The sequence below is a fragment of the Bubalus bubalis genome, chromosome 3 (genome assembly GCF_019923935.1).
Source record: "Bubalus bubalis isolate 160015118507 breed Murrah chromosome 3, NDDB_SH_1, whole genome shotgun sequence".
NCBI classification, from domain to species: domain Eukaryota; kingdom Metazoa; phylum Chordata; class Mammalia; order Artiodactyla; family Bovidae; genus Bubalus; species Bubalus bubalis.
Genome location: NC_059159.1, coordinates 46786948 through 46814465, shown reverse-complemented (window position 1 = coordinate 46814465; position 27518 = coordinate 46786948). Strand labels below are relative to the sequence as shown.

General features: G+C 47.8%; 1 protein-coding gene across 1 annotated transcript in view; it reads left to right on the top strand.

The window, feature by feature from the left end:
* The window catches only part of ASIC2 (acid sensing ion channel subunit 2), a 1251793-nt gene that overhangs the window by 384745 nt on the left and 839530 nt on the right, over positions 1 to 27518 (top strand). The window lies entirely within an intron of this gene.

Below are 27518 nucleotides of genomic sequence, written 5' to 3'. Positions count from 1 at the left end.
GCTTTTGCTGAGCCAGGATGATAAATTCATTCTTAATGCATTGATAATAATAAGAGATTTCCCACTAGCCCCCACCTCCTGCTGTGAGTTTCCGAAGGCTTTAGGGTTCTACCCGTGTTCAACACCGCCATCTAGAGGACATCTGGAGCATAGCACCAGGACAGAGCAGATCGCTTTCTAAGTAACCGAATTTCAGCAATTCGTACGAGGTTCCAAAGCAGACACTTTAGGAGGCCAAATGTGTTTACAAAATGACTGCCAGTAGTTACTTATTACCCTGGAAATAGCTTCCTTCTCCGATTGCACGGCCCTGCTGCATGGTTCTTTTATGAGAAGTAGTTTCAGCGATTGTCACATACATGGCTCATTGAAATAGAAACTTTTTTTTCTTTCTTACTTTTTTTGAGCACCTCCTATGTGCATATACCGCACTAACACTGGAAGGAATACAGAAAGGATTAGCTTGACTTAAAATGTCGGTGTGGCAGACATAGAGAACTTGCGGACACAGTGGGGGAAGAAGAAGGTGGGATGATTTGAGAGAGTAGCGTTGAAACATATGCATTACCATATGTAAAATTAACAGACAGCGAGAGTTTGCCGTATGATGCAGGGAACCCAAAGCCAGTGTTCTGTGACAACCTAAAGGGGTGGGGTGAGGAGGAAAATGGGAGGAGAGCTCAAGAGAGAAGGGACATATGTATACCCATGGCCGATTCATGTTGATGTATGGCAGAAACCATCATCATATATTGTAAAGTAATTATCCTCTAATTAAAAATAAAATTAAAAAAATGACACTCTGGGGATAAATAAAATAAGGATGAGCTGATTTATGAATAGTACATCACATTACCCTCGGTGCCCTGTACAAATTGCTATCCAGTAGACACAAAGCTTGGTGGGATTCAAAGGGAGGGGCTCACACTTCTTGAGTATCCACCATGCTGTCTGGACATTATCTCACTGAATGTCCACTCTGACCCTGTGAGATATGATAGGGGTTCCCATCTTCCAGCTGAGGACCTGAAGCCCGAGAGAGGTTAAGTCACTTGCCTGATGCTACCCAGCTGATGGATAAGAAGCCAGAATTCCAGTCTCGACCTGCCTGGCTCTAAAACTCTATGATTCCGGGCTGTCTGTTGAGGCAGAAGAAGAAATTTGTGGGGAAATCGACCCTTGAATTATCTCAGTGGTAGTAAGTATTTATCCCCAGGAGATGAATTTGATTTTCAGAAATAGTCAAAAATCTCTCTAGGCCAACTCATTCAATGGATAATGGGATTGGAGGGTTTAAGTGTGACTGTAAGGTGTGAAAATTGATTGACGCCTATCTGCTGATCAACTGGCTGGAAGGTGTTTTCAGAAGTTGGGAAAACAAACACTTGCCTGGCACAAGGTATGGCTGACAAGGGAATGCTTTGAGGAGAGCCGTTCCCTGCTGGGTTTCTGGCTCCAGTGCATTCAGCATCGATATTTCACTTTTTGTAGCCATGCTTCTAGTTCTGAGGCAAGAGCTCATTTCACAAGAACTCACAGAGGGTCTCCAAACTCTTTTCAGTCCCTGCCCAACGGGAGTCATTTACCTCCGTTTGAGGAGGGAGATAAGGACTTGAGATGAGTGACTCCCCTACAGGGTAGCTCGGTGACTCCGCAGTGATGCCACTGGGATGTTGAGGACACATACTCAAACCACTTACCCTCCTCCTACTTCCCAAGGGAGGGAGTTACAGAATAAGAGAATTGAGATTGTCGTCTAGGAGAGACCCACACTGTTGCCTGCCCCACCATGGAAATGAGAGTCAATAGAGCAGAACAGAGTCAGTGTAAGACAATAGGAAGAAAAGAGGTAGTCCTGGAAGGCTTCCTGTAAGAAGTGGTGCCAAGAACCACTTCAAGGGGAAGAAAGGGGCAGTTGTAGCATCTGGATGTCTTGTTAACACACCACCCACAAACCTGGTACCCAGAAGGATTTTTAATAATATCCAAAGGAAATTTGTGTGCCATGGGTGATCTTTCTCCCAGCTCGTACCTAATCTGGCTGTTCCTTCTCCAATCAAAGGTAGCAGGCCAGGAACTAGCCCTCCCACTGCTACACAGCAGACTGGATTCAGATCTCCAAGGACAAGTTATAAAAGTGATCTGTGCTTAAGAGAGCCAGGTCCACAGATGATCAATGATCAGCCTCAGGCTACAGATGGATGTACCATGGTGGGCAGGTGAAGTGGGAGGCAGGTGGGAATTTTCCTTGTCCACCACATTTCCAAGGACCTTATATATGATGCTCTTGATGATGAGCTCCAGAATCAGTCTCCACAACTTTCCCCCAGAATCCCAGTGGTACTCTCAGCGGCCTTCACCATGACATGTGGCACAGATGAAGTCACAGAATGAGGATAAATGATGGCAATGGCTTTGGAAACCATCATGACTTATATACAAGCTTCTTAATCCATCACTCATTCATTCAATCATTCATGTAAGTGAAGTACAGGCAAAGACCCAGAGGAAGAAGTGTGATCATTCTGAGGAGCCCATGTAATTTGAGGATAGAAAATGAGGCTGGTGTTGAGAGATGGTCAGCCAGAGGACAGACACTGACGTGGTGGTCATGGGCGCCATTGCAGGATTCTTTGAAGGGGAGCCGTGAGATCACTTTCATGCTTAGGAAAGATCCCTCAGGCTTCTGCGTGGATGACGGCCTGGAGGGAGTGACACTGGAGACAGGAATTCACCCAGGGAGAGATGAAAAGGCTAAACTAAGGCAGAGGCAGTGGGTACCCTTGTTGCTATTGTTTATTAAAATAGTGGCCCTGGGCTAAGGGATAAAGTAGAGAGGATCACTGATTTTATCAAGGAGACAAACTCAGGCGCTTTGCCTGAGATCACAGAGTGTGTGAAAAAACTTCAAAGCACCCAGGCCCCCCAGTTCCTAACTAGGACTCGTAGGATCCTCCAGCCTCTTCGTGTTTGCTTCTCATGCCTTCCCTCTGCTCATATCAGAGTTGCTCTTTTGCCCTTATCTTACAGATGAGAGAATAGAGACTCAGACATGGCAGGGGGCGGGGAGTTCCCAGGCGCAAGGCTGGCAGCTCTATCCCTAAATCATATGTCTACCTCAATTTCCAGCTTATCTGGGAGTCCTGTGTTTATCTGGTAACCAGGGCTTGTGGGAAACATGCAAGGCCCAGCCAAGGGCACAGCCTGAAAGAAAGTGCAAAGGAGATGAAGTTGGGTGAGATCCACCAGTAGAGACGTGGACAGAGGACTGTGGCTTCTCACAGATTCAGTTCCCCAAGCTGGGGACACTTCCCCACTACGTGCACACACCACAAACACGCACATGGACACCCTTGCTGCTGGACCCCTTGTAGAGACCCACTTAACTCCTGCTCGCATTTTGGATCTCAGCTCAGAGCTCATTCATTCATTCTGTACTGAGACCTTCTGCTGTTTGTTCGCATTCTTTCATCTGCAAAACTCATCCAGTTAAGAACTGATCCGTTGTTAATGAGCACGAATGTCTCACGACTGAGTCCCGTGGAGACAGACACTGGGTGCAATGTACTGCTATGCTTCCTGGGAGTCAGAAGACTGACTTCTTCACCAGTTCTGCCCTGAACGTGCTGTGCCACTTGAAGGTCTCCTTGTTCCTCTCCTCCTGTCTCATCTAGACCTGGGCAGGATCGCCACCAATCCTTGGACATTATGCCAAGGTCACCCCATGGTTTTCTGAGGATTGTTCTTTGAGATACACCTCCCATGGGTTCCCTGTCCTCTTGGATTAAACTCCCAAGGGCTGTCCCATTGGTATGAATTTCCTTATAGTGAATATCTATTAAAGACTGCTAATGAATTAGGAGCTGTATAGTCATTGAAGTTAATACCATCGTACCCAAGACAAACTGAATTTGCCAGATCGTCAGATGGCTGGCTTGGCTGGAAGGAACCATGGAGGTATCCAGCCGGGGGATGGTGCAGATGGCGGACTCTCTTGGCTTCCCACCCAACACCCAGTTTCCACTTGTCTTCAACACAATTCTAATGTTTTTGAGGAGAAGTAATGGATCCAGGCAAAATGCTTACTTTTCCAAGCTCCCACTCAGCTAGTGTCACCATGTCACACAATTTTGTTTAATGAGATGTCAACAGAGGTCTGCAAGGTATTCCTGGAAAATGTTCTGCTTTACCAATATGGGTATGCTCCCTGCCCCTATTCTTCTTCCTTCTTCTTCTTCTTTTTTTTTTTTTCCTTGCTTAAAAATAAAGGTGGGATGTGTGAGAAGGAGCAGTCATCTTGCAATGAGCTATGGAGACAAAAAAATAACAATCACAGCACTTTGGTGAAACATTCCCAGCCATCCACAGATATGCCAGAGGCAGACATCACAAATCAATCACAGCACTGTTCCTAATGAGCCCAGACAGGGCTGCCTCAGAATCTCATTCAACCAGAGCATCAAGGAGCCACTACCAATTGATCACAGTTGGCCTCTGTGTGAAATCCATTAGCCATATCTAACCTAACTCAAACTTTCCTTTTACCCATCATTTTGAATAAAAATGAGCCTGGAGAGAAAAAAAGAGAGCTTCTGAGAGAGATGCTCCCTGAGAGCACTGCTCCAAGGAGGTAAGGGGGGAGCTCGAATATGTAGGAGTTTTGCAGCAAAGGGCAGGAAGTCCAGGACATAAAAATAATTAGTGTTGACCAAAGAAAGCCAGGTAAGTCAAGTTAAAGAATTTAGCACTTTTCTGTGTATGGGAAGACGCAAGAGTCTGGGCTCACTGAAATCATTCCTCTGATACACACCTCAGCCATCAGGATCAGAATCCTGTTTTCACATCCTGAGTCCCCTCAGGGCTCACCGTGAGGAGTGGCTGCAGTCTGATGGCTGCTAGATGGCAGGTATTCTTTCCTTCCTGAGTTCCCTCAGGGCTCACCAGCTCACCAGCTCACCATCCACGGGGCTGCAACTGCTGATGACTGACACCTTTGTTTACGGATATGGCAGGAAGTATTCCATTTCTCAGAAGTGTCATGGCCAGTACTGGAGCCAGTTCCCTCACTCCTGATAAGCCTGATGCAGTGGCAGGAATGTGAGTTTGGGGCTGGAGACTCCTCGGATTTCATCCAGACTGTACCACTCACTCTCTGCGTGACACTGGAAAAGCCCCTGCACCTCTGTGAGCTTCGGTCTTCACTGTGACATGAAGACAGCCTTGCAGACAGCCTCACAGGCTGGTGATGAAGATAACTTGGTGGATGAGATATTGAACTTAAAGGACCTTCAGTACCTTCTGGTGAGTTTCTTCCTTTTTTTCCCTTCCTAATCTGGCCCAATTCCACAGAAAGTGGCCAAAATTAGCAAAGCATAACTGAGAAAATGGGGGACGAGACTGGTCTGACTTGCTCAAAATGAATTCTGTTCACTCCCAACCTGCCACCCCCATGTACAAATTTGTGACTTTGCCAGAAGCTAGAAGGAGCTAATCCCCTGCTCAGCTGGGCAGTGGGCTCCCTGCCTTGGGTGGTTTCCATGGCAAGCTGGGGCATGGAAAGTTATTAGGAAAGAAATAACTCTTCCCTTCTTGCTATCACTCTCCTTCTGGCCACCCCATCCACTAGAGCAGTGGTCCCCAACCTTTTTGGCACAAGGGATCAGTTTGATGGAAGACAGTTTTCCCACAAACCAGGGGAGTGGATGGTTTGGGGATGATTCAAGCACATTATATTTATTGTGGCCTGTATTTCTATTATTATTACATCAGTTCCACTTCTCATCATCAGGCATTAGATCCTGGAGGTTGGGAACTCCTGCTTTAGAGTGAATACAAAGGTATCTAGAAAGTGAAAGTGTTAATCGCTCTGTCGTGTCTGACTCTTTTGTGACCCCATGGGCTGTAGCCCCCCAGGCTCCTACATCCATGGAATTCTTCTGGCAAGAATACTGGAATGCCACGCCCTTCTCCAGGGGATCTTCATGACCCAGGGATGGAACCTATGTCTCTTCATTCTTTACCATGGTGCCACCTGGGAAGCCCAAATTAAAATATAAATAAATATTAAAAAAAAAAAAAAAAAGACTACAAGCTACAAGGCTGCTGCTGCTACTGCTGCTGCTAAGTCGCTTCAGTCGTGTCCAACTCTGTGCAACCCCATAGACAGCAGCCCACTAGGCTCCTCTGTCCCTGGGATTCTCCAGGCAAGAGTACTGGAGTGGGGTGCCATTGCCTTCTCTGACTACAAGGCTAATAAGTGTCTAAGCTGGAACTTGCATCTCAGCCTCACTGATCCAGAGCCTGTCCCCCCTGCACTACCCACCCGCTGCCTCAAGCCTCCCACATGAGATGGATTTTTGAATTCAGCATGATAATATACCTGGCACATTGTTGGAATCCAAAAAACATTAGTTCTCTTTCTTCTTTGTCTTCTAAAGTCAGGTTTCAGGTACAGTAGGTATGAAAACATGAAAGTGATCTCTACTGAGGATCTCATTGACACCTCTCTTTTCTGGCTTGTGTAGAGAGGGAGGAAAGACGCCCCCCCCACCCCACAGGCCTGGGCCAAAAACTTGGAAAAGTTCAGCCCTCAGGCAAAACCAGCTCTGCAGCATCTTGAGAAATACTAATGGAAGTTCTGTGGGGCCTTAGTTTGGCGGCAGTTTTTACCCACAGGCACAGGCTCAAAGCACATCCCTACAAAGGAGGGAGATGGAGATGGAAGCAAGATGCTTTATGTAGATGCAAAGCTGGAGAGAAGTTACAGGGTGACAGAGAAACCTGTGCACGCGGGAGAGAGTGTGATGCAGGCACAGACCAGACGAGATCAGACCAGGGCTGCACTTGATTCTGCCACTTCCTTGGTAACCTTGGCCGAGGTATTGACCTTCTCTGGTCCTCTGTTTCCATATCAGTAGGTCGAGGAATAGTAAGGGATGCTGATAATTCCCTCTTTGTTGGCACTGATATTCACCCAGAATATTCTGGAAGGGGCTACTGGTCAGTATCTATTCTGAATCCTCAGGCCATGACTGCAATTCTGAGTAGGTGGGTGGTGAGAAATGGACTATTTCCTGCCATATTAGTAAAAAGAAAAAAGGATGTCACATAGTCATCCGTGATTGTACCCACAGCTATGGTGAGCCAGTGAGCCCTCAAGAAACTCAGGAAGGAAAGAATATCTGCCATCTAGCAGCCATCAGCCGCTCCCCATGGTGAGCCCTGAGGAAGCTCAGGATGCGAAAACAGGATACTGGCCCCAGATAGGTGAGGTGCCTATCAAAGGAACGATTTCACTGAGCCCAGATTCTTGCATCTTTCCACACATAGAAAAGCACTAAATTCCTTAACTTGAGATATCTGGTTTTCCTTTAACAAACAATAATATTTGGACAATCAGACCACCTGCCCTGTGTTGCAAAAACTTATGTATATCCAGGGGGGCCTCTTGGCTCCTAGGAGCCATTGTCTCAGGGTGACCTAAGATGCTACCTCCTGGACTTGAAGTCCTAAAATTCTAGCTGAATAAAACATAACCATCAACTTTTAGATTGTGAACAATTTTTATTTCAACAGTTGTTTTACTCTTACTCTGGGTTGCAGGGTTGTCTCGGGGCAGAGCTCTTGGCTCAGTGCCTGACACATGGGCGCTCAGTTGCTTCAGGCATGTCTGACTCTCTGCAACCCCACGGACTGCAGCCTGCCAGGCTTCTCTGTCCATTGGATTCTGCAGGCAAGAACACTAGAGTGGGTTGAGATTTCCTCCTCCAGGGGATCTTCCCAACCCAGGGATCAAACACGCAGCTCCTGCATTGGCAAGCAGATTCTCTACCACTGAGCCACCTAGTAAGCACTGGATATGAGAACCCTGCTGGCCCTTTTCACAAGACCAGTCCCAGGGAGCTCTCTTGCTGTTGCCCATCAACCACAGGTGACTAAATCCTGCCTCGATAGCTAACACTTCTCTGAGCCAGAAGGTGCCCTCCCAGCCAGCCAATAGCATTGAGGGCCTTGACAGAGGACTCACAACTGCTTTATCTTCTAGAAGACAAGTTCTGTTCTGGTCCCAGGGGGAAAATGGAGAAGCTAAGCCTACAGGTTTCAATCTGAAAAGCATTAATGCTATAAAGCATTTCAGTTCTAACCAAGGAGAGCAATAAAGCTGTGGGTACCCAGCAGATGCCGAGATGGGGAATTGCCATCGCCACGGGCTTGATTACAGAGAACTGGTTCCTGTTCAAGAGCCAGCTGGCTACCTGGGTGAGAGGCAGATTTATAACCCGGAAAGGGTGGTGGGTTGCCTGGGAAAGAAATGAGCATTGTCAAATAGTAGTAAGAACTGGTGTGGAGTGAGCTTCTATAACCCCCCCAGAATTGTAGCAAGTGCCTTATTGTTAACAAATGCCTGTGCGCGTTTAGCCACTCAGTCATGTCTGACTCTTTGTGGGCTGTAGCCCACTAGGCTCCTCTGTCCATGGGATTTTCTAGGCAAGGATGCTAGAGTGGGTCGGCATTCCCTTCTCCAGGCAGTCTTCCTGACCCAGAGATTGAACCCGGGTCTCTTGCGCTGCAGGCAGATTCTTTACCATCTGAGCCACTAGGGAAGCCATTGTCCATGAATAGTAAGTACTGATAACAACAGTAACAATAACAACTCGAGCAGAGATCAAGCTCTGCTTTGTGCCAGCCACTGTCTAAGTGCTTTACAAATATTTTCTTCCACTTACATTTTATACTAACTCCAAGAATCCTGGAATGGGTTGCCATTCCCTTCTCCAGGAGATCTGCCCAACCTAAGGATCGAACCTGGGTCTTCTGCATTGCAGGCAGATTCTTTACTGAGCCACAAGGGAATCCCTTTGAGGGGGTGCCCCCTGAGATTAAGACTCTATGAACAAAGGCATTCCTGCTTCAGAAAGGAAAAACACAGGTCAAACACTGTCACTAACCTCTGGGTCCCTAGGAAGTAAGACTTCATGCAAGTCTGATCTTGGAGGGAGAACAGTGAGCAGTCCTGATGAGAGATCTTGGTTCCCTGCACAGTAATTAAACCTGGGTTAACCTGGATGAAAGGGCTTCCCTGGTGGCTCAGTGGTAAAGAATCCGCCTGCAATGCAGGAGATGCAGGTTCTATCCCTGGGTCAGGAAGATCCCCTGGAGGAGGGCATGGCAACCCACTCCAGAATTCTTGCCTGGGAAATCCCATGGACAAAAGAGCCTGGCAGGCTACTGTCCATGGGATCACAAAGAGTCCGACATGACTAAATGGACTTAGCACAGACACACGCAACGTGGATGAAGACTAGGAGTCCTAGCCACCAGGCACTAGAGGCTAGAATACTAACTGACCCTGGCTGTTGCCCCTATTTGAAAGCAAGAATGTTTCAAGAAGGCAAAAACTGTAAGAACAGGTACAAAGTTTCTTATTAGAGACATAGCACAACGTATGGGTGAGCACACAAGAAACCAGTTTGCTTATCCAGCTCAGAAGCAGAGCAGAGATACACACCCAGACAGAAAGGGTATGGACATCCTCTCTGAAAAGGAGGAATGCAGTAAGTCAGAAGCTAGGGAGAGACACACACCTGGAGAGGAGTGCTGGCGTCCTGGATGAGGAGGAGTGCAGAAAAGATAGACATTTCAAATGTGCTCCTCAAACCCCAAGTCAGAGAGACAGATGCTGTGAGCCGCAGGTGCTGACTGGCTTTCACACTGCTTCTCCGATGGACAACTCCAGGCAACCTGCTCCAGGGTAAATGGAAGCGAGGATTTATTTTTATTTAATGACAGGTGATAACTGTCGTAAGCAAAGCCGGCTAGGCCTCTGTGTATTTACGTGTGTCTCCATCAAGGTCTCCATCCATGTGTAATTAAAGTTTATAACCATCAACACCAACTGATAGGCAGAACATAGGGTATTGGTGAGGAGAGGACACTTGTATTAACACCAGGAGTGAGAGTTTCTACTCTTTTCATCAGGAAGCAAATCAGAGACACAGCGCTTAATGCTCAACCTCGTTTTAGAGAACGCTTCCTTTTCTTCAGACTTGGCTGAGAACCATCCCCGCCCACTAGGGGAGAAATACATGCGCAGCTCAGAGCCAAGTGTTCCGGTGCCCATGCAAGAGAGATGAAGGAGGCCACCGTGAATTAGCTCAGCACCCAGATGAGGGTGTAAAGGGGCGAGGTCGAAACGTCAGAGAGAGAAGATGTCTTTGAAGCATGTTGCTCCTGTATTATGCAGATGTTAGCGGACATCACTGCCTTTCACCTCACGCCTAGTGCAAGGGGCCTCACAGAGACCACTTGGAAAGTGGTCTTGAGTCTGAGTTACCTGTGATGGCAGGGCAAGGACCCCCTCCTGAAGGGCCCCTGTCAAGAGGGTGGCCTGCTAGAGCATGAAGACCACCCCCCCCCCCAATTAGCAGATGCAAGCTATTATATTTAAGCAGCTGCCCCCAACCTTTTGACACTAGGGACCAATTTCATGAAAGACAGTTTTTCCAGGGACTGGTATGCGGGGAGGCATGGTTTCAGGATGATTCAAGCACACTGCATTTATGGCGCACTTGATTTCTCCTGGGCTTCCCTGGTAGCGCAGTTGGTAAAGAATCTGCCTGCAACTCAGGAGACCCCGGTTCGATTCCTGGGTCAGGAAGTTCCACTGGAGAAGGGATAGGTTACCCACTCCAGTAATCTTGGGCTTCCCTTGTGGCTCGGCTGGTAAAGAATCCGCCTGCAATGCGGGAGACCTGGGTTCAATATCTGGGTTGGGAAGATCCCCTGGAGCAGGGAAAAGCTACCCATGCCAGTATTCTGGCCTGGAGAATTCCAGGGACTGTATAGTCCATGGGGTCGCAAAGAGTCGGACAAGACTGAGCAACTTTCAGTTTCACTGACTGTTATCATTATTTCATCAGCTCCACCTGAGATCATCAGATATTAGACCTCAGAGGTTGAGGACCCCTGATACATAGGATGGATAAACAACAAGGTCCTACGTTACAGCCCAGGGAACTATATCCTCTGATAAGCCATAACGGGGAAGAATATGAAAAAGGATATATATTTATATGTATGTGTGTGTAACTGAATCACTGTTGTGCAGCAGAAATTAACACAACATTGTAAATCAACTATATTTAATATAATTTAAAAATAAATACAATGAGGAAGAAGACCCCTCCCAGGCAGCTCTACCTGGGGAAGAACTCAAGCTGGGGAGACCCATAGGAGCCCAGGAGCCCACATGGGGAAAACATCATCCATGCCAGGGAGCCATGGGAGGGGCCCCCAAGATCTCACAAACATGCCTAAAGGGGAAGTAAGTCCCATCTTGGACTAGCCTCCAACCTCATCTTACTCCAAAGACAGATCACAACAGCACCCGTCAAGCAGAAACATGCAGGTCCCCAGTCTATTCGCCAAAAACGTGTTCTCTTCCTGGAGTTCATCGGTGGAGGCAGAAAGACAGGAGCCCAAGCATCATGACATTTCCCACTCCAAGCTTCCAGGGAGGCCAGTGAGCCGCTTAAAGTTCACAAATTTTAGAATTACAGGGGACTGGACATTCTATCACTGAAATCAGACTATTTTGAGACCCATCGTGACCAAAGGACTTTTCATTTCCTGAAAGTGACAGGAAATTGAGGGACCTGCCCGAGATATCATCTTGGAGTGGGGAGAAAGGGGTGATAAAGTAGCTCTGTCAGACAGTCCTAAGAGGAAAAAATGGAGAGTTGTTTCACAATTGCACCCTGTGGAGCTCCACTCTGTCAACATCACAGTTATTTTCCTCCGCTGCTCTTTCTTCTCCAGGGAGCAGGGCCATCTTCCTGGAAGGTTAGGGAGTTGGGAGGGTGGTGCTCTCGCTGGTGCTGGTTGATAATCGTTTGTTAGGCAGGCAGGTTTATTAGGTCAGCGTCAGAAGATGCCGAGGCCGCTGGCCAACAAGCAGAGAGAGAGAGTAAAGATCAAAAGCAACTGGAAGGAGACGGGAAGAGGAAATGTCAGGCCTGTGAAGCTACTCACAGAAACCAAGGGCTGAGACTCAGACTGCCCCAGATTGTCCTTTCTTTAAAGAGAGACTCTTCAACTAGCGAAGGCGTGAGAAGAGGGGAGGAGAGCAGTCCTAAGGATGCATCTAATACGGGAGAAATCCTTCAGCACAAAAAGATGAGCAGAGTGGTTGCCAGTAAGGGGGCGGGGCAGAAGGGTCCTGGCAAGAGATGCTGAGGGGCTTGTATTAGTCAGGATGAGGCAAGGTTCTGCCGCAGTAACAAACAATCAGCAAATTTCTGTTGACCTGAGATATGTCCTCCACAGGCAGGCTGGGGGCTCTATTTTGCACTGTCCCCACTCGGGGGCCTGGCATGAAGGAGCGGCTACTCTTTGGAATATGTCCTATGACTGAGGCAGAGGGAAAAGAAGTGTGGTGTCACATGCTGGCTCCTAAAGCTTCCACCCCAAAGTGACTCATCTTTTTTTTTTTTTTTTTTTTTTTTTTGCTGTGCTGAGTCTCCATTGTGGCACATGGGAGCTCTTTGTTGTGGAGCATTGACTTCTCCAGTTCTGGCATGAGGGCTCCAGAGCTTGCAAGTTCAATAATTGTGGTGCATGGGCTTAGCCGCCCTGTGGCAAGTGGGATCTTAGTTCCCTGATCAGGGATCAAATCCGAGTGCCCTGCATTGGAAGGTAGATTCTTAACCACTGGACCACAGGGAAATCCCTGACTCACCTCTCTTGGGCTTAAAGCTGGAAGACCTCAGGGTCAGAGATGGGAGCCAGCATCTCACGAGAGACCAGGCTGACCTGCTGTTGCCTAGGCCAACCTGAATTGAATGAGCACACAGACTGAGAGCTGAGGGCATTCCCCATTCATCCCTTATTCATTCATTCTACAACTGTTGACCACATGTATGCACGAGGCAGGAAAAAGAATAATTGACAGGATACATGGTCCAAGGAATCACAGTCAAGGAGACTTGTTCTCTGAAAACTCCTTCAAATGAATTGAAATCGGGGGACAGTGTGATTGAGGGAAAGGAACCTGGTTTTGGAGACAGAAGGCCTGATTCTGTTCTAATTTGACTGTGTGACTTTGGTCAAATTAATTCCCCTCTGTTGGTTTCACTTCTTCTGTCTTATTCAAGGATCTTGTTATTGCAAAGTTCAGGGCCTACTCCACTAGCTTACTTGATCATAGAAAGGAGATGGAGGAACGGGAAAGTATCTGACGGAAGCCACACAAGGTGGGTGGAAGTCACAGACCTCAGTCTCCGTTGTTCCCATCACTAGTCCTGCTGCTCTGTCCCACCTGCAGCCTTCTCTTCTCAATGATGGGGCTTCTCTGCTTCAGCATGTTTGCCCCAACCATGGCTGCTTCAAAATGAGACCCTCAGCAGCCTCCTTCTCTCAAACACATCTTCTCTTCAGTTCAACGCCCACAGCTAACAAATGCCAATGAAGGAGAACATGATTGGCTGGGGCTGAGTCCTGTACCCACAGCTGGTCCAATCAGCTCTGGCAGGGGGAGGAGTCACGGGTCCATTCGGTCAGGCCCATGGCAGTGGACTTGCCAAGTGTAGGCTGCATCTCTAAAAAGTGGGCCTAGGGAAGAAGCAGTGGGCATCCTCACTTCAGGAAGCAGCTGTAAAATGGTGACCATCATGTCTGGTTATCAATCCCCTGCTTTCAGTGGTACTTTTATATTGCCTTCTGGAACTTGAAACAGAAGTCTAAGCAAACTCATTGTAAGAGTTGTCTGCACATCACATTGGCCTAAAAGTGCAGCCGTAGAATACAGTCCACTAACCAGATATTATAGGAGCTGCCTCCTCCTGTTCAGACTCAATAAGGGCATTTTACTTGAGAGGTTTGTTGCAAAGTCAGCTTCTGGGGGCAGTTGTTGTTACTTAGTCACTAAGCCATGTCTAACTCTTTGTGACCCCATGGACTGCAGCCCACCAGGCTCCTCTGTCCATAGGGTTTTCCAGACAAGAATACTGGAGTGGGTTGCCATTTCCTTCTCCAGGGGATCTTCCTGATCCAGGGATCAAACCCACATCTCCTGCATTGGCAGCTGGACTCTTTACCATTGGGCCACCAGGGGAGATTCCCTGGTGGGCAGGACCACTCCTAAATTTGGAAAACTTAAGCAAGAGAGCACATAGAGACCATAAGTCTAAATATTCAAGTCAAGAATCAAGTGCTTCCCCAAAGAAATAAAACATGTTATATCTCCTTACCTTGAAGAATATACCTTTATGAGTATATATCTATATAGTTCCATCCCTGGGATTCTCCAGGCAAGAACACTGGCATGGGTTGCCATTTCCTTCTCCAATGCATGAAAGTAAAAAGTGAAAATGAAGTTGCTCAGTCGTGTCCGACTCTTGGCGACCCCACGGACTGCAACCCACCAGGCTCCTCCATCCATGGGATTTTCCAGGCAAGAGTACTGGAGTGGGGTGCCATCGCCTTCTCCGATAAATATATATACACACATGCTAAGTCACTTCAGTCGTGTCCAACTCTTTGTGACCCTGTGGACTGTAGCCCACCAGGATCCTCTGTCCACTGGGATTCCCCAGGCAAGAATACTATGTATACACACATACACATACATATAATCTTTGTATATATATAAAGTCTTTGTGTATATAAAACCTTGCTATGGTTTATATATATAGTATATATATAATTTTATACACAAATATATCTTGCTTTATCTGTATATAAAATCTGGCTATATTTTTTTAAATAACTGAAAGTCAGCAAAATATCAAGACAACTAAATTCAATTTTGATTGTGCATGTCTGGGAGTTCCTGTTGATGACACTGATCTTCAGAGAAGTAACAAAATAAAAACGTGCATTATTTATAAATGTTATCTATTCCATAGAATTTACTTTTCCTGCTTTCATTTCGGCAGAAGCACTAATTTTGTTGTACGAGTCAATATTCTCACGTAATATGTGTTTCATTGAATGTCATGTCAAAATTAGACAACTTCTCTTGAGCCTTTGTAATTCTTAGGGAGTTTTACAAAAATTATTATTATTACTAATTCCAACTTGGACAAACTGCTCTGCCGAGACCACAGCAACTGGACTTGTCAATAAAGGTATTAACAAAAAGAATTTTGAGGTTCGAACAAAGACGATGAGTTTTACCTATCAGTTTCAAGCACTGAAAAGAGGCTGTAAATGAGAAATTCTTTTCTCAGAGGACATTATTAAATATGTGAATTTCATTTTAAAACCACTATGATGGTTAATTTTATGTGTCAACTTGACTGGCCTAAGGGATGCCCAAAGAGCCAGTGAATGTTATTTCTCTCTGGAAGAGATTAGCATTTGAATCCGTCAACTGAGCAAAGCAGATGGCCCTCCCCAGGGCAGAAGGACCTCATCCAACCCACTGAGGGGGCGGACAGAACGCAGAGGCAGAGGAAGGGCCCACTTGCTCTCTTTGCTTAAACCAAGACACCCGTCTTCTCCTGCCCTTGGCAATACCACCAGCTTTTCCGGGTTCTCCGGTTTGAAGATAGCAGTTTGTGGGATTTCTCGGCCACCATAACTGCATGAGCTAATTCCTATGCCACATTCCCTCTAATGAGCTAATTCCTATACCACATATTCTACTGGTTCTGTTCCAACTCTGATACACCATCACTCATATCACAATTTTCACTGATGATGAAAGTGCACACACAGATTTAAGAATTAGATATCATTTATTACTGTAACATGATCGTCAACTACTATGTTTGTGATTTTATGAACACTCCACTAAGTCGTGAGTTCATTCAGCCAGAAAAATGCATGACAACCAAAGAAGCCCAAATCTGGCCTTTCTCTTTAAGCAGGAAACAATGGTTGTCATGCTCTCTGGGAGGAAGGACTTGACAAGTTAATTTCAGCCTTTGGTAAGCCTTTTTGCTCACCAAAAGGCTCCTGGGGCTCACACCCTCCCCATCCTCCAGTACACCGGCTCTGTCTCTGAGACTGGCAGCCACACAACCCCAGACAGCTGCCTGGAATTCCAACAGTGGCTGCCTTTGGTTTGGAGGATACAGGGCAAGATATAGGAGGGTTTCCTGGGACCTGACAGGGTTGGTCACAGAATGGATGCTGAAAGTTGCAGGTTGTCCTGGATGGAGACTGAGTGGTAGATTCCCCCGAGCAGAATACACAGCAGAATACACAGAATACAGATATCAAAAAACAGTTTGATATGTTTAGTTTGAGCTGTCAAAGTGGGAGCCTCTAAAAACATGGGGTCCAGGGTCAGGGGTCTAAGAGGGGCCAGCTGAGAGCTCTGGGATCCACCTGCCCATCTGGGTTTAAATAGAAGGAGCTCCCTACCTCCAGCAAGGCTCTGGTAGACCTCTCTGTGATCAACAAGGCCACTGGGTATAAAAGGCAGAGGCAGGAGGTGGGGAGAGGACAGGACATGAACACCCAGCCGGGGGGGAGGCTGATGACCCGAGAGGCAAAGGGTCTTCCCTCTGCCTGCTCTTACCATGGGGACAGGGGTGCAGTCACGTTTAAAGCGTCTGCCAGTCTCATTTCTTGTTCTTCTCTTTGGGCCAAGGGACAGGACAGGAGGGTTCAGGGTCCCTGCAGTAACCACACAGTAACTCTCTGAGCATCCCTTCTCCTGGAGTTCACAAAAGCCTGCGTCTCATTCTTGCACCACTAGAAGGACCTCGAAGGCCTCTGATAAACAGGAACATGTTTCTTTAGAGAAGAGCGGTGCCTCTGCATGCATAACGTTGGGGGAATTTTCCTATGTTACTCCTATCTCTCAAAGGATATTAAAAGTGAATGTAGTTCATAACCCCAGCACCACTTCTTCTAACTTCCTTTCTCCTCCCTTCAGTTATTCTCATACTCTACACTCCGAAAATTTCCACTGGCCAACAAAGTAAACAGGTAAGGCAGTTAGAATGATAAGACACCCTACAAACTGGGAGAAAATATTTGCAAAAACTCACATTTGATAAAAAAAGAAAAAAAAGACTTGTATCCAAACTGTATTAAGAACTCTTGACATTCAACAATAATCAAACAACCTGACTTAAAAGTGGGAAAAGATCTGAAACACACATCTCGCCAAAGAGATACATGTATGGTTGTGGCTTGAGAGCCCATTTCTTTTTTTAATCATTGAATCATAACCCATTTGATGGATCAGTGTCACTGGCAAATAAGCATGTGAAAAGATGCTTAAAATCCTATGTCATTAGGGAATTGAAAACTAAAATGATGAGATATCACTACACCTGTTCAGTTCAGTCGCCCAGTCATGTCCGACTCTTTGCAACCCCATGAATTGCAGCACACCAGGCTTCCCTGTCCATCACCAACTCCCGGAGTTCACTCAGACTCATGTCCATTGAGTCAGTGATGCCATCCAGCCATCTCATCCTCTGTCATCCCCTTCTCCTCCTGCCCCCAATCCCTCCCAGCATCAGGGTCTTTTCCAATGAGTCAACTCTTCGCATGAGGTGGCCAAAGTACTGGAGTTTCAGCTTCAGCATCATTCCTTCCAAAGAAATCCCAGGACTGATCTCCTTCAGAATGGACTGGTTGGATCGCCTTGCAGTCCAAGGGACTCTCAAGAGTCTTCTCCAATATCACAGTTCAAAGGCATCAATTCTTCAGCGCTCAGCTTTCTTCACAGTCCAACTCTCACATCCATACATGATCACTGAAAAAACCATAGCCTTGACTAGACGGACCTTTGTTGGCAAAATAATGTCTCTGCTTTTGAATATGCTATCTAGGTTGGTCATAACTGTCCTTCCAAGGAGTAAGCGTCTTTTAATTTCATGGCTGCAGTCACCATGTGCAGTGATTTTGGAGCCCCCCAAAATAAAGTCTGACACTCTTTCCACTGTTTCCCCATCTATTTCCCATGAAGTGATGGGACCAGATGCCATGATCTTCGTTTTCTGAATGTTGAACTTTAAGCCAACTTTTTCACTCTCCTCTTTCACCTTCCTCAAGAGGCTTTTTAGTTCCTCTTCACCTTCTGCCGTAAAGGTGGCGTCATCTGCATTAGAATGGCTTAAATGCAGAACACTGCCGTCACCTACGGAGAAGTCAATGGCACCCCACCCCAGTACTCTTGCCTGGAAAATCCCATGGACGGAGGAGCCTGGTAGGTTGCAGTCCATGGGGTCGCTAAGAGTCGGACTCGACTGAGCGACTTCACTTTCACTTTTCACTTTCATGCATTGGAGAAGGAAATGGCAACCCACTCCAGTGTTCTTGCCTGGAGAATCCCAGGGATGGGGAGCCTGGTGGGCTGCCGTCTATGGGGTCGCACAGAGTTGGACACGACTGAAGTGACTTAGCAGCAGCAGCGGCAGCCATCACCTGCTGATGGTGATGAGAATGTGAAGCAACAGGAACACTTGTTCATCGCTATTTGGAAAGCAAAATGGTACAGCGCTTCTTCGGTCTTTCTTGTAGCAGGCAGAATATCTTCCAGTTGTGTCACGCGAACTCTCAGCTGTGGCATAGGGGATCTAGTTCCCTGACCGGGGATCGAACCAGGGGCCCTCTGCAGGGGGACTGTGGAGCCTTAGCCAGTGAACCACCAGGGAAGTCCCCTTTGGTGGTTTCTTACAAAACTAAGCATGTTTTCCACTTGACCCAGCAATCGTGCTCCATGGTGTTTACCCAAATGAGTTGAAAACTTATAACCACACAGAAATGTGCACACAAATGTTTCTATGAACTTTACTCATAATTGCCCTCAAACTGGAAGCAACCAAGATGCCCTTCAATAGGCAAATGGATAAACAAATTGTGGTACATCCATACAGTAGAATATTAGTCAGGGATAAAAGGAAAGGAGCTCTCAAGCCAGAAAAAGACAGGAAAAAACTCTCATTGCTTATGGCTAAGTATATAGCAAAGGCAATCTGAAAAGGTTACATATTGTATGATTTCCAACCATGTGACATTCATGAAAAAGCAAAGCTATGGAGACAGAGAAAGATCAGTGGTTGCCAGGGGTTCAAAGTGGGTAGAAGGGGAGAGATGGAACATGGGTGATGGGGGGCAGGGAGACTATTCTGTGTGTTATTGTAATGGTGGATTAGTCATTACACATTTGTCAAAACCCATGAAGTGTACTGTACAAGAGTGAACCCTATGGACCCTAGTTAATTACAAGGTCTCAGAGCTTAATATATTTACCTTGTGAGGTCTCCCACCCGACTCGACCCATTCTAAGAGGCAATTCACTCTCTGTCCTTGCATCTCCTCTGCCACTTTCTCTACTGGTGGGATTGTTTCTCAGGTACATTCAACTCATTTGAACTACCCACTCCAGTCCATGGAGTCGCAAAGAGTCGGACACGACCGAGCGACTTTCACTTCACTTCGTTCTATACAGTAACCAGGGAAACAAATCAAACGAAATCAGAAACTGAATCCTTAATAAATAAATGCAAACATTATACAAAAGAGTGAAAAAACAGGAAGGATGAAGGGGTAAGAATTGGAGTAATATGTATGTTTTATATTTTAGCAGAATCAATGGATTTCAAAACACTAATCCCAGCCCAAAATTCTGTCCTTGGGCAAAGTACCCTCTGGGATCTCAGATGCATCATCAGTAAAGAAGAGCAGACCTTCCCTTTCTTTGTAGGTTAAGTAGGAGGATAGTATGTTTTTACATAGCAGATCCATTGTGAGAACTACATGAGTTAATATATGTATAGAAATTAAAAGAATGCCTGGTGCATTGTCAGGACTCAATAAATGCTAACCAGTGTAGTTGCTGCTGCTGCTGCTAATTTTATTACTGGAGAATATTCAGTCCACCAATGGCTCTGGTGTTAAAACACAAGACATTCATATTTCAATCAAGAGAAAATGTTATTAAAAACGTGTGTGTGTGTGCGTGTGTGTGCACGCGTGCGTTAATCTCTCAGTCGTGTCCAGCTCTCTGCGGCCCCATGGACTATAACCCCCCAAGCTCCTCTGTCCGTGGAATTTTCCAGGCAAGATTACTGGAGTGGATTGCCATTCCCCTCTCCAGGGGATCTTCCTCACGGAAGAATCGAACCTGAGCCTCCCGCATTGCAGACAGCTTCTTTACTGTCTGAGCGACCAGGGAAGCCTTATGGAAAACGTATGACTGCGCTAATGAGAGCAATATAGTCTACCTACCATAATATACATTGAGTCTAAATTGACTACTCTGTGGTTATGAAAATAAATTTATTACAATCCTTAACAATAAAAGGGGGAGGGAAACAGGCTGGCCACTTGATTTTCAAAGACCTTTCCATATCTTACCTTTTCAGAAACAATTTTTGCTCCTTCAGTTTTTGCTCCTTCTAGAGGGCGGCTGCATGATCTCAAAAGAAACCCCAGTGTTTTGCTTTTTTCCCCCCCGTTCCCCCAGGCAATTCCTGGAGTTGCCACTAGATGGCGGAAGGCGATCACGATGGGTGCTGTGTCAGAGGGGCTGCCCATCTGTCTGCGGCCAAGGTAGCGGCAAGCTAGCGAGCCACCTCCTGCAGGCATCTGATTGATAACAGGGCTGTAATTATCTTTACACAATCCCGATTGCAGCTCTGTTGTAGCCTCTCTGTTAAATTAAACTGCACAAATAAATACTCTAGGCAACACAGCCTCCCCACCAGTCTCCACCCTGGAGGCTTCCAGCCTCATTAACATATCAAAACACAAACTCAGCCCTCCCACTTCCCTTCATTTTCATAACAAAAGGGCCCCGCCTTTCATCTCCCCAGCAACCCAGTCTGTATTTAAATAGCTCTGTGAAGACTGATAATATTATTACTTTATTTCCCCAAGTCTAGCTCCGGGGTATATCTCCAATCTGTTTCTTCTAGAAGCTAGATGGATGGGTTTTATTAGGAAGAAATCAGCACCCCCGGTCCCATCCACCTCACCCCCACTCCCAGCTGCTCTAAAGCCAGTGGCTGGTGTAGGTGGAGAGAAAAGTCTGCCCTAAAGATTCCACAAATTGGGCACCGGTCTTGCTTTAAAGCCAAACCAATCCGACGATGCCTGATGTCTCAGTGATCTTGGGTCAAAGTGAAGCACACGAAAAACTTAAAAATCACAAAAAAACAAAGCTGACATCCAGATGGATGAAGTCACGGGCTGAAGTTGTCGGCTGCAGGGCACTGGGTGCTAAGTCATCTTAGGAGTTTGGGGGCCCCGGAGACCATCTGATCCCAGTTTCGGGGGTCAAAACTTGCTGTTGCTGTTCTTCAGTCGCTCACTCATGTCTGACTCTTTGCAACCCCATGGACTGCAACATACCAGGCTTCCCCTTCCTTCACCTTCTCCCGGAGTTTGCTCAAACTCATGTCTATTGAGTCGGTGATGCCATCCAACCATCTCATCCTCTGTCATCCCCTTCTCCTGCCTTCAATCTTTCCCAGCATCAGGGTCTTTTCTAATGAGTCAGCTCTTTGCATCAAGTGGCCAAAGTATTGGAGCTTCAGTATCAGTCCTTCCAATGAATATTCAGGACTGATTTCCTTTAAGATTGACTGGTTTGATCTCCTTGCTGTCCAAGGGACTCTCAAGAGTCTTCTCCAGCACCACAGTTCAGAAAGATCAATTCTTTGATGCTCAGCCTTCTTTATGGTCTAACTCTCGCACCCATACATGACTCCTGGAAAAAAACATAGCTTTGACTATAGGGTCAACTGAGCGCCCTATTTGTTTTCACGAAATGTCTCAGGTATGAATACATCTGAATATTTAGGAGGGATCCACTGTCTTCATCAGGCTCTTGAATCTTGAGAACCACCATCTCCCCTAGTCCTTGCAGTCTGCTCATTGAAGGACTAGGAACCAAATTCCAGGAGAGAGGAGGGGGTGCCCAGGATCCTGCCCAGGACTCTCTGTGTCTCCTGGTGTCATTGCATCTGACCACCTGCCACTCTGCCTCCTTGAGCCCCCCACCCCCACCCCCCACCTCAGGAGCTGAGCAGACACATGGATCACACCCTCATTCTCTAGTCCAGGCCCTGTGCCCTGCACAAGTCAAAGTGTTAGTCACTCAGTCATGTCTAACTCTTTGTGACCCTGTGGACTGTAGCTCATCAGGCTCCTCTGTCCATGGGATTCTCCAGGCAAGAATACTGGAGTGGGTTGCCATTTCCTTCTCCAGGGGATCTTCCCAACCCGGGGATGGAACCCACATCTCCTGCCTTGTAGGCAGATTCTTTACCATCTGAGCCACCAGAGAAACATGCCCTGTACCAGGTGTTAATAAAGAGGACAAAAGAATGAATGAAATACCTACTGGAAAGGGGTGCTTAGATGAAAGAGAGAGTGGAGTGTTAAAAGTATTATTCGTTCAGTCGAGTCTGCCTTTTTGCAACCTCATGGCCTGTAGTTCACCAGGCTCCTCTGTGCATGGAATTCTTCAGGCAAGAATACTGGAGTGGGTTGCCGTTTCCTTCTCCAAGGGATCTTCCCGACACAGGGATCTAATCTCAGTCTGCACTGCAGGCAGATTCTTTACTGTCTGAGCTCCCAAGCGGTGGGCCCCAAAGCTGGGCTCTGTAGAGGTAGGGGTGATAAGTCCAGCCCGGGGGTGGACGGAGGAGGGAGAGGTTCCAGGCATTCGCCAGGCTCCACTGCAGGATGGCCTTCAAGTCAGCAGCACTGGAGATTTCACGAAACACAAGGCTGGACCCGCAATCCCATGCTTGCCAATAGACCTCTTTCTTCCCATCACTGTGGCTTGGAATGGGCTCAGATATCAGAACAGCTTGAGCCAAACCGAGCCGAGGGTGAGGATGGAGAGCAGCGCGGGGTAGACCAAAAGGTGGGTGCAGACAGCCAGCTTCTGGCTGTGGAGCAGGTGCTTTTCTTAGACCCTGACTTGCTCTAGAGAGATGCCGGCCATCATCCCCGCCTCCATCAGCCCCTCTGGCAGGTGCTCCAGGAGCTCTGTGGTGTGGGAGGGAGCCCTGGAGGTGGGAAGGGAAGCCTGGAGTGGTCCACATGGGGGCAGCCGACTGCCTTCCAAGGATGAATTACACTCTCTTCCATCATGGAGAGAGTGTACCTTGAGAAGGGGAGGCGCCTGCGCTCTGGGGGAAATGGGGGCGAGGGAGAGACGGGGAGCAGGGCAGAAAGGCCTCCTCTGGGGGAGAATCACCCCTAATCCTGCTCAGAGGTCCTGAAGGAGTCTTCTCTCTTGCAGACCCAACCTGGAGTCTCTTCACTTCCCCACTCACCTGCCCAGGAAGCAGAGGAGAAGGTGGGGATGGGGTGGGGGGTGGCTGCCAGCTTCCTGTCTCTTCACCTCTGGGAAGGGCGCCCAAGGCCCAAAGGCTGTGTTAGGCCCCCTCTCAGCCCTGGGCCCTTGGGCACTCTTGGCTTTTTTTTGTTTTGCTATCAAGCCTGGGGTCGGGGGAGGCCCCACTGGCTCCTCCGGGGACTGTTGCCACACACACTCTTCTCGCTCCAGTTCCACCGGGGTTTGTGCATTTCTGCTTCCCACAAATACTAATTAAAACCCTATGTGTACAGAGCTTTACACTAATCACTTAAAAGGCACACAAAGAAAGAAAAGGGCATAATAAAGCCTCGTGTTTACCATCCACGGTCCAGGAGCCCCGAGGGCAGCTTCTGTTTCTCAGGTGGTCCGGAGGGGTGCGAGCTAGAAAAGCCCCCCAGCGCTGGCCCCAGTGTCTCCGGGTGCAGCTGGGGAAGCAGGGACTGGGAGGGGCGGTGTCTTGCCAGCCCTCCTCCCCTCCATCCCCGGATCGGTTCATGAATTTGAGTCCACTTTTTTTTTTGCCCTTTTATATCAAGGAGCCCTGCTTGAAAATAAGGAAGTTTTTTCCTTTCTCAGGATCTGCATCCTCCTGCCAGCCCTGGGAGTGTGTGTGCCATGGGTGTGCCATGCCCCCTCTTACAGAGGCTCAGCCTGAGGCCCAGAGGGTCCCCTAAATAGCTCGGGATGCAGGCAGCTTCCCTGAACTGAAGGATGGGAGCGAAGGAAGGGCGGAATTGGGGGCTAGAGACTCCGGAGCTCCAGACGGGGCAGGTGGGGCAGTTTGAGGGGAGAAGATGCGTCCTCAGGGCGGGCTGCAGTGTCGGCTACAAGGCCATGGGGGCAGAGGAGGCCAGGGCCAGAAGGACAAGAGATGGGGAGCTTGGTGGGCTTGGTGGTCAGACAGAGGGAGCCTGAAGCCCAGCGTTGTGTTCATGCCCTCTGGCAGGTGGCTTTCACTTCCTGAGCCTCAACTTCCTCACCTTGGGAACAGGAACGCTAGGGGTGTGTGCTCGTGCGCTTAGTCGCTCATTCATGTCCAACTCTTTGCGACCCCATGGACTGTAGCCCACCTGGCTCCTCCGTGCAAGAATACTGGAGTGGGTTGCCATGCCCACCTCCAGGGGATCTTCCCAATCCAGGGATCGAACCCAAGTCTCCTGCCTTGCAGGTGGATTCTTTACCATCTGAGTCATCAGGGAAGCCCAAGAACACTGGAGTGGGTAGCCTGTCCCTCCTCCAGGGGATCTTCCCGACCCAGGAATTGAACTGTGGTCTCCTGCATTGCAGGTGGATTCTTTACCAGCTGAGCTACCTGGGAAGCCGCTTCTCCTAATGGTTGGTGAGGGTCACACGAGAACACAGAATGTCCGGCTGGGTTTAATAAGCACTGGCTTCTTCCATTGAAATCAAAGTGACCTGAGGATATGAGGATAGTGTCAAAGGACGAGGTTGAGGCAAGGCCCCCCGTCAGAAGCTGACTTCAGGGACTGCAGGGGTGTGCACTGAAGACCCTGCAGTCCAGGAAGGGGTGCAGGGGTGGGGGAGGGGGTGGCAGGGCTTAGCCAGGCTCTGCTACCATCCAGGCCTGTGACCTTGGAGAGGCCAATCCTTCCGTGGGCTTCACATTTTTCATCTTTAGGTGAATGGTTGGCCCAGACCCCTGTGCGTGAGTTATGAGTTGCTTCAGTCGTGTCCAACTTTTTGTGATACTATGGACTGTAGCCCAGCAGACTCCTTTGTCCATGGGATTCTCCAGGCAAGAATACCAGAGTGGGTTGCCATGCCCTCCTCCAGGGGATCTTCTCGACCCAGGGATCAAACCTGCACCGTTTTGGGCATTTGCAAACGGGTTCTTTACCACTAGCGCCAGTCCAGAGACCCACCAGTCCAGAGACCCCCAGGATCAAACAAAACACAGTGGAACGTGCAGGTGTAGCTATGAGTCTGGAAGACACAGGAGATGTGCCGTGTGACCTGCAGGAGCACCAGAGTCCTACGACTTCATGACTGTAAAACAGTTTAAGACTTTCGATCTATCTATATCTATCTGTATCTTACAAATATTAACTCTTAAACTGTCTCATAGGTATGTAGTTTCGTAACGTCTAAGACTTTGTAACCACACGAGGACCCTATGAGATGGTCCAGGCAGGGATTGTTTTACCCCCTTCATAGAGGAGGACATATCATCAGAGAGGTTCAGGAACTTACCCAGAGTCACAGAGCTAATACCTGGCAACCCAGGACTTGACTCTAAGTCCGGGATGTTTTGTTGTTGTTGTTTTTAAAACCTCTTTATTGAGGTATAATCTACAAGCCACGTTTACAATTCACCCACTTAAAGTGTACGCATCAGTGACCTTCAGTATAATAGTGTCGCAGAACCATCACCACAATTGATACTGGAATATTTTCATTACCCCAAGAAACGCTATCATCCTCATCTATATTTCTTCCCCTCCAAGCCCTAGGCAACCACTAATGTATTTTCCATCGCTATAGATTTCCCCATTCTGGGTATTGTGTGTAAAGGGAGTCATTCAATATGTGGAGCTTTGTGACTGGCTTCTTTCATTTAGTGCCCCCCCTTTTTTTTCCTTTTTAAAAAATTCATTATTTTAATTGGAGGATAGTTCCTTTACAATATTGGGGTGGTTTTTGCTGTACATCGATGTCAATCAACCACAGATACACGTGTGTCCCCCATCCTGAACCCTCCTCCCACCCCACTCCTCTGGATTGTTCTGCATTTAGCCTTCAAAAAAAAATTTTTTTTTAATTTGGCTGCACTGGCTCTTAGCTGTGGTACACAGGATCTTCGGTCTTCGTGGTGGCACGGGGAATCTTTAGTTGCAGTAATGCGAACTCTTAGGTGCGGCATGTGAGAGCTAGTTCCCTGACCAGGGATTGAACCCAGCCCCCGTGCACTGGGAGCGTGGAGTCCTAGCAACTGGGACATCAAGGAAATCCCCTTCTTTCACTTAGAATTATGTTATCTAGGTTCATCCAGGTTGTAGCAGGTGTTGAATGTGAAAGTGAAGTCGCTCAGTCCTGTCTGACTCTTTGTGAGTGTAGCCCACCAGGTTCCTCTGGCCATGGGCTTTTCCAGGCAAGAATACTGGAGTGGGTTGCCATTTCCTTCTCCAGAGGATCTTCCTGACCCAGGGATCGAACCCGGGTCTCCAGCATTGCAGGCAAACGCTTTAGCCTCTGATCCACCACAGAATCCTGGCAGGTGTCAGTACTCTACCTTTTATTGCTGAATCATATCTACTCTGTGGATACCCACATTTTACCAATCAGTTTATCAGCTGATGAACATTTGGGTTATTTCCATTTTTTGGCTGTTAGGAATATGCTACCTTGAACGTGCACGCACAAGTCTTTGTAGGGGCGTGTCTTCAGTTCTCTTGGATACCCCTAGAGTGGAATTTCTGGTCATATGGTTAGTTCATGTTCCACCTTTTGAGGAACTGCCAGAATGTTTTCCAAAGTGGCTGCATCATTTTGCATTCCTCCTAGTGGTGTGTGAGGGTTCTGATTTCACTGACTCTTATTACGATCTTTTTGATTACAGCTGGCCTGTGGGTGGGGCTTCCCTGGCCGCGCAGCGGTAAAGAACCTACCTGTCAATGCAGGAGACCTGGGTTCGATCCTTGGGTGGGGAAGATCCCCTGAAGGAGGAAATGGCAACCCACTCCAGTATTCTTGCCTGGGAAATCCCATGGACACTGGAGCCTGGTGAGCTTACGGTCAGTCCATGGGGTCACAAATTGTCAGACATGACTGAGCAACCGAGCACACAGGTGTAGAGGGGTGGGGTAGGGATGAGGCTATGGAAGAAGACGGTTAAGTTCCATTCCTGCCATATTGTATCCAGGTGATCTGAACACCTAGGATAACCTGACCTGAAACTGCTTTCACACTTTTCCCTGCCCAGGCTCTAACAAAGACTATCAGGCCCCACTTCTGCTGGAGCCCCTGGTGATCAGTTGTCCCCTGGATGGCCTCAGTGTCCAGGCAGGACTAGTGCTCTAACCATTGGCCTGTCCCCACGTAGGGGATGACATGGGGGGTAAGACAGCCCTGACAGTCTCCCTCATACCACGAGCTCCAACCAGCTTCTCACCTGTCATCCCTTCAGGCCACCCAACTAAGGATTCTTGGCTCAGCTCATCTCTATCTGTCAGCTCACACTAATCCCCTGCTCCAAACTCTG